Source organism: Aythya marila, assembly GCF_965140915.1.
Source record: "Aythya marila genome assembly, contig: HAP1_HAP1_SCAFFOLD_464, whole genome shotgun sequence".
NCBI classification, from domain to species: Eukaryota; Metazoa; Chordata; class Aves; order Anseriformes; family Anatidae; genus Aythya; species Aythya marila.
In genome coordinates this window covers 28,119-34,309 of record NW_028137770.1, presented here as the reverse complement: position 1 = coordinate 34,309, position 6,191 = coordinate 28,119, and positions in this window count along the sequence as shown.

Genomic DNA, 6,191 nt, shown 5'->3' with positions numbered 1-6,191 from the left:
CACGCCATATAAGGTCATGTGGCGGCACCCTTCCTTTGTGACGTCATCCCTCCCTTATGACGTCACAGCCAGACACAGTATATAAGGCCCCGCTCGCACCTACAGGGCCAGCAGTAGAGATTGCCTCTGCTGCTGTGCGGTGCTGGTGTTTGCTGAGGGCTCAGAGCCTGCTGTCCCTCTCAGGCCCAGGCCGTGCGATTGCTGGTGGCTATTGCTGGCAGCGTTTGGTGACCGTTCACCGATTCGTGGTTATTTCTGGTTATTATTGCCGGTTATTATCAGTGGTTATTGAAACCATGACCCGCGGTGGTGATGGCCAGGGGCCCGTGGCTCGTGGTCAGCCCTCATCCCGTCGGGGCCCTGTGCAGGAGCTGGAGGCGCTGCGGGCCCAGCTGCAGGCCGAGCGTCTCCGCTCCCAGGAGCTGCAACGGCGCTTCAACACCGAAGCCCGTGAGATGAAGAAGAGGGCAGAGCAGGAGCGGCAGCTCCTGGCCCAGCAGCTCCGCTCCAAATGGGAGCAGGAGCGGGCGCGGGAGCTGCAGCAGCTCGAGGAGCAGAGCCGGAGGCAGCGGGCGGCGGAGCTCCGGCAGCTGCTGCAGGAGAAGGAGGCCGAGCGGCGCCGGGAGCAGGAGCTGCTCCAGCAGCAGCGGGACGACGCCGCCCAGATCCTGGCCCTCAAGAAGAAGCTGAACCTGCAGAGAAGGCTCTTCTACAAAGAGCTCGTGAAGAAGGCCGAGTGCGGGGCGCCTGCCTCCCACAACGGGGACAAGGCCGCGGCCCGGCGCCACGTGGGGGTTCAGGTCTCAGGGCAGCAAGAGCCCTGCCCCCCCGGCAGCAGAGACAGCCAGCTTCTGGAGCAGAAAGCCAAGCTGCTCAATACCCTGCAGGAGCTGGGGAGGCAATGCGGGCTCCTTCAGGACGAGGCCTGCCTTCTGAAGGACAAGGCCTCCCTGGTGGAAGCCAGGGAGAAGGCACGGAGGCTCGCCGAGGACGTCAGCGTGCTGGGCCTCCAGACCAAGAAGCTGAGGGAAACAGTCAGGCAGCTGAAAGAGCTTCCCTCAAGATCTGGAAAGGCTGCTGCAAAGACGGAGCAGGTCGACCAGCAGCTGATTGAAAATGAGGCTATGAAGAAACTTCAGCTGCAGAAGAAACTGGACCTGGAACGCTCTCGGCTGAAGAACAGGAGCGAGGAGCTCAGCATCTGTGCCAGATGCACTTTGAATGAAAAAGCCAGACGCGACCAGGAAAACTCTCAGCTCCACAGGCAGAATGAGAGGATAATGGAGATTGAGGCTGAAAACGCTGCTCTGAAGCAGGAAGTCCTGCAAGTGTCAGAGCAGCGAAATGCTGCCCTTGGAGTAGCCAAACGTCTCCAAGTGGTACTGAAGGGTCTCGGTTGTGAATTTCAGAACATGAGCGAACTGGCAAAAATAATGCAACAACGGGAGACGGAGCTAGAAGAAACAAAGCTCATGCTGCTGAAGAGAGAGGAGGAGCTGCAAGCGTTACGAGCGCAGCTGACACAATCCGAGCAGCAGTGTCAGCGGCAAAGGCAGCAATGTGAGCTGCTCTTACAAGAACTTGAGCTGGAGAAAGGAAAAAATTCCAGCCGGATCATCTCAGAACTGCCCCAGGCAACGACATCTCCCACAGCACAGGCATACCCAGAGCAGTCCTGGGACCTCTCGAACCATGAAGATGCTTCGGTCTCTGATGCTTCGGAAAAGACAACCACAATCGGGGGAGTCTACGCAAGTTCTTCGGCATCAGATGTCACACTCGACATTCCTGGGTACTGCCTTTTCTCGGACGAAAGTTCTGAAGATGGGAGCGAAGAATCGGGAGCAGGGCACGTGTCCTCCATCCCGCAGCCCCTGGGGCAAGAATCAGCCAAACTGAAAAGACGTTCACCTCAACACGGCTGCCAACCCATGGAGGGTCCGAACGAGTGCCCCGAAGTAAAGTTTCCTCTGGCTCTGGGAAACGACGTTTATATCTTTGGAGACAAGGAGCAGTGCATCAGGCTGCTGAGGGAGCTGCAGGACATGAGGAGAGGAGTTCTCCCCTCCACTGCAACTGCAGCAGAAGGCTCATCCAACAGCCAGGCGCCACCTCTGGAGCTCCGTGATCCCGTGCCAGACAGTGGTACTGCAGTGAGTTCCTGCGGCGGAAGGGGACGGAAGAACCGGAGAAGGAATAAATCTTCTTGATAAGAATTTGTGTCTGTGTGGTGGTTGTACTCGGGCGGGTGGTCGAGTTCCACATTAGCCGCTCTCTCCCTCCCCAAATACGACATGAAGGGCTCAAGGGTTGAGAGAAAGGCTCAGGGGTTGGGTTGGGTTGAGAGAAGGGCTCAGGGGTTGAGATAACGCCGATCTGCCCGGCATGGTGAGTGGGGCATGGGGCAGGCTGTTGGGACGGGGTGTATTTGGGGTGGGGTACATTGGGCTGGGGTGGGACAGGGGGCTTGGTGTGAGACAGAGGCGTGTTTGGGGGGGGGAACAAGGGGCACATGGGGCTGGGGGGGACAGGGTTTTTTTGAGGGAGGATATGGAGTTGTTGGGGGGGACATAGGGCTAGGGACAGGGGGGTGTTTGGGGTGGGGGGTGTTGGGGCTGGGGTGAGTATGGGGAGGGACATTGGGCTGGGGGAGGGACAGGGGGGACAGGGGTGTTATAAATCAAGTCTCAACTCAACCTGAATTTAGCAATATTCAGAAAAGGCAAGTAAACAGCGCTGGGTGTGAGGGGAGTCAATGCTCTGCCAACACACACACCCCAACATCGAACCTTCTGAATATACAGAACTTTGCTTTTACACACTAAACCCGAGTGCGCCTATACCCACGTACAATCAGAAAAGTAATGTCCATGACTGGGGGAGCATAGCTGGGGTTGGGAATCCTGGTTGAAGTGCTCCCATACCTTCCACGGCTTCATTAATTTCTCTCAGATCATATCACAGTCTCCATTTTCCATCCCTTTTCTTGATTACAAACACCGGAGAATTCCAGGGCTAGTCCTGGGAACAACGTCTCGCTTTACGTCGTCAAGCAACTCGGCCTTCGGGCCTTACGTAGCCCCTTCTTCGGGGATCGAAAAAAAACGGATCCATCTCCTTTTCAAGGCCATAGGGCCTGGGTCAAAAGGCACGTCCAGGTCACCAGGGGTGTAGCAGCAAAGGCCTGCGATGGCTGTAGCAGCACAGGGGCCCATGGTGTAGCAGAAGGATCGATAAAGGAGCCCGCAGCTCCCTCACTGCCTGGCCAAGCACACGTTTCTGCCTGTGGCCCCACACGGCTCTGTAAGGCCTCAGCGACTGCTCGCCAGGTGCCGAGCAATCCCACTGCAACCTTGTCGCTTTTAGTTGCAGAGTCCCACACCTTGACCTCCATTTAGACCCATAGTGCAGGATCATTAACTGTCTGATTGTTAATGAGGAGATTAAGGCGCAAGGTTAGCAGGACAGTCTTTGTTCCTAAGGACGAATGATTCCCCAAAATGCGTATGTTTTGCGAATCACGGCCGAAAGCACGACAGACACCAGCAGAGTCAGATCATGCTCCTCCATTTTATTGCCCGAATAGCCTAACTTTTATAGTGAACTCGACAGGGGCGGACAGTGTTTCACACAAGATTATTGGTCAAAAGCACTCAGACAAACAACTAGAAGAAAACAACCCCACCTGCAAGAAAACAACCCCCCTTGTGATTAGCGGTCACGTAGACCTAGTCCTTGAGGCCAGCTGCTGGGAACAATATTTTTCTGAGTTCCTTAATTGGGCGATGTGGGAAGTATTGCCGTGGGAGCTGCTCACAGTTACTCTGGCAGCTTGGTTTGCTCAGCTACAGCAGGCCCTGAGATTTTCTAAGGCCTGCTTCTGGTTGCTTAAGGCAAGCTCAAATCGAACAATTGTTCCACGGGCACATGTCCACGTCCTGTATGCCAATTCCCAACACGTATGATTCCCCAAAACGCACAGCTGCTGACCAGCGAGGGGCAGTTGCGTGCTGGGTCTGCTTCTCCCAGCCTGAGCTTCTTCCCAGCTCCGGTGCCTCTTTCCAGAGACTTTCTGTACGAGCTCCTTTGGGCAGTTTGCTGAGTTTGGCCAAACCGATCTTCATGAGGCGATCAATGTGCCTGTTCCCGTCCTGGTCCCTGTTCTGCTAGCCTGTCCCTATTCTTTCCTTTTTTCTACTTCTTTATTAATTAATTTATTAATTAATTTATTGAAGTTATGTCATTAACTTCGCTATATCGTGTTGCCTTTGCATCTCGAGAACAGGCTCCACTCCTAAACCCCTTGCCCGACAACAGTTCTCTTCAAACAGCTTTCTGTTGGTCACACAACTGTGCCCAGCAACAGCAAACCTCCAGAAACTTCCACGCCTTAACGGCTGGGGAACACCAACCCCAGAGGGCATGGCGTCTCCTCAAGCACCCTTCTCGCTTCCCTCTAAACTCTTCCCATTGCTGATGGCCTCATCGTTCAGAGTCTGATGGTAGCACCAACCATGGGGCTCGGCGACCCCCATGGCCACACTCCCACATCTCCCCCTTCTTTCTTAACATCAGCCATCTTCTTGACACGAATTCTTACTCCATAGATCACAGGGAGAACAACAACACCTGTGATATGTTGGAGACATCATCCCGTCATGATCATCAGCATGAGCTGACGCCCATGGCCTTGGCCAGGCAGGTGGAGGGCCTGAAGCAGCAGCTGGTCTCCAGCCACCTGGAGAAGCTGCTGGGCCCTGCCGCAGCCATCGACTTCGCAGACCCCGAAGGCGCGCTGGCCAAGTGAGTGCGGTCCTGAGGCCTCGTGGCCGCGGTTTGGGAAGCTGGGGGGCAGCAGGGGGAGGATGCCAGCGACCCCGCGAGGCGGCACCAGGGCAGCGTGCCCAACTTTGGCTCTCTCCCAGGCGCCTGTTGCAGCAGCTGGAGGTGGCGAAGTGCAAGAAGGCAGCGGCAGGGAAGAGCCCCGCCAAGGCGCCAGCCCCCGCCGGGGACATGCTCACCTTTGAGCTGTACTGGAGGCCGGAGCAGGACCAGTTCTCCCAGGCTGCCAAGGTGAGCGTGTGGGATCACGGCGTTTGACCCCAAAACGGGCTGTCCTGCCCTCTCAGCCCTCCTTTCCCGCGTTTCCAGATTGCGGAGCTGGAGAAGCGGCTGGCACAGCTGGAGGCGATGGTGCGGTACGAGCCTGACAGCCAGGTACGGGGCCGGGAGCTCCAGCCCTGCCCCCCCCCTGCCCCCCATCCTCCAGGCCCCGCTGATGGGATTTTCCTCCCCGCAGAACCCGCTGTTGGTCGGGCTGAAGGGGACCAGCCTCGTGGTGAGTCCTAGAATCCTAAACCAGCCTGAGTTAAAGTGACCCGTGAAGACCCTAGGCTCAAACTCCGGGCTCCACGCTAAGAATTAAGCCATAAATCTAAGAGCGTTGTCCAAATGCTTCTCAAGTATCAGCAGGCTCGAGGCCATGGCCCCCTGCTTGGGGAGCCTGCTCTGCTGCTCCACCACCCTCTCAGTGAAGATTTTCTGTCCCAGTCCCCCACCCGAACTTGCCCTGGTGCAGCTTTCAGCCTTTCCCTCGTGCCCAGGCACCCCCCAGCCACCCTGTTCTCCTTCCCCAGGAGACCGTGCAGATCCTCCAAGCCAAAGTCAACATCCTGGACGTGGCTGTGCTGGACCAAGTGGAGGCTCGGCTGCAGGTGAGAGGGGACAAAGGGAGGCTGGGGATAAGCGGCACAGAGCCATGGGAGAGCCGAGGGAGGGCACCAGCAAAGGCTATGAAGTTTGGGTGGACGCTGCTGGATTTGGTGTCTCACATCTGCCTCCCCCCTCCGCAGAGCGTCCTGGCCAAGGTGAATGAAATCGCCAAGCACAAGGCCGTTGTGCAAGACGCTGACACCCAGAGCAAGGTAAGAGCAGCAGGACAGGCCCCCCAAAGCAACCGCAGCACGGGGGGCTTATGTGGAATCCCCCTGCAGACTGTGCTTACGCCCTCCTTTCTTGCTTTCCGCCCCTTGCCCCAGATCCACCAGGTCTATGAGATGATGCAGCGCTGGGACCCCGTGGCCAGCAGCCTGCCCGATGTAGTGCAGCGACTGCTGACCCTCAGGGAGCTGCACGAGCAAGGTGAGGGGCAAGGAAGGGGGATGCTGGGGACAGTGGTGTGGTGTGACAAG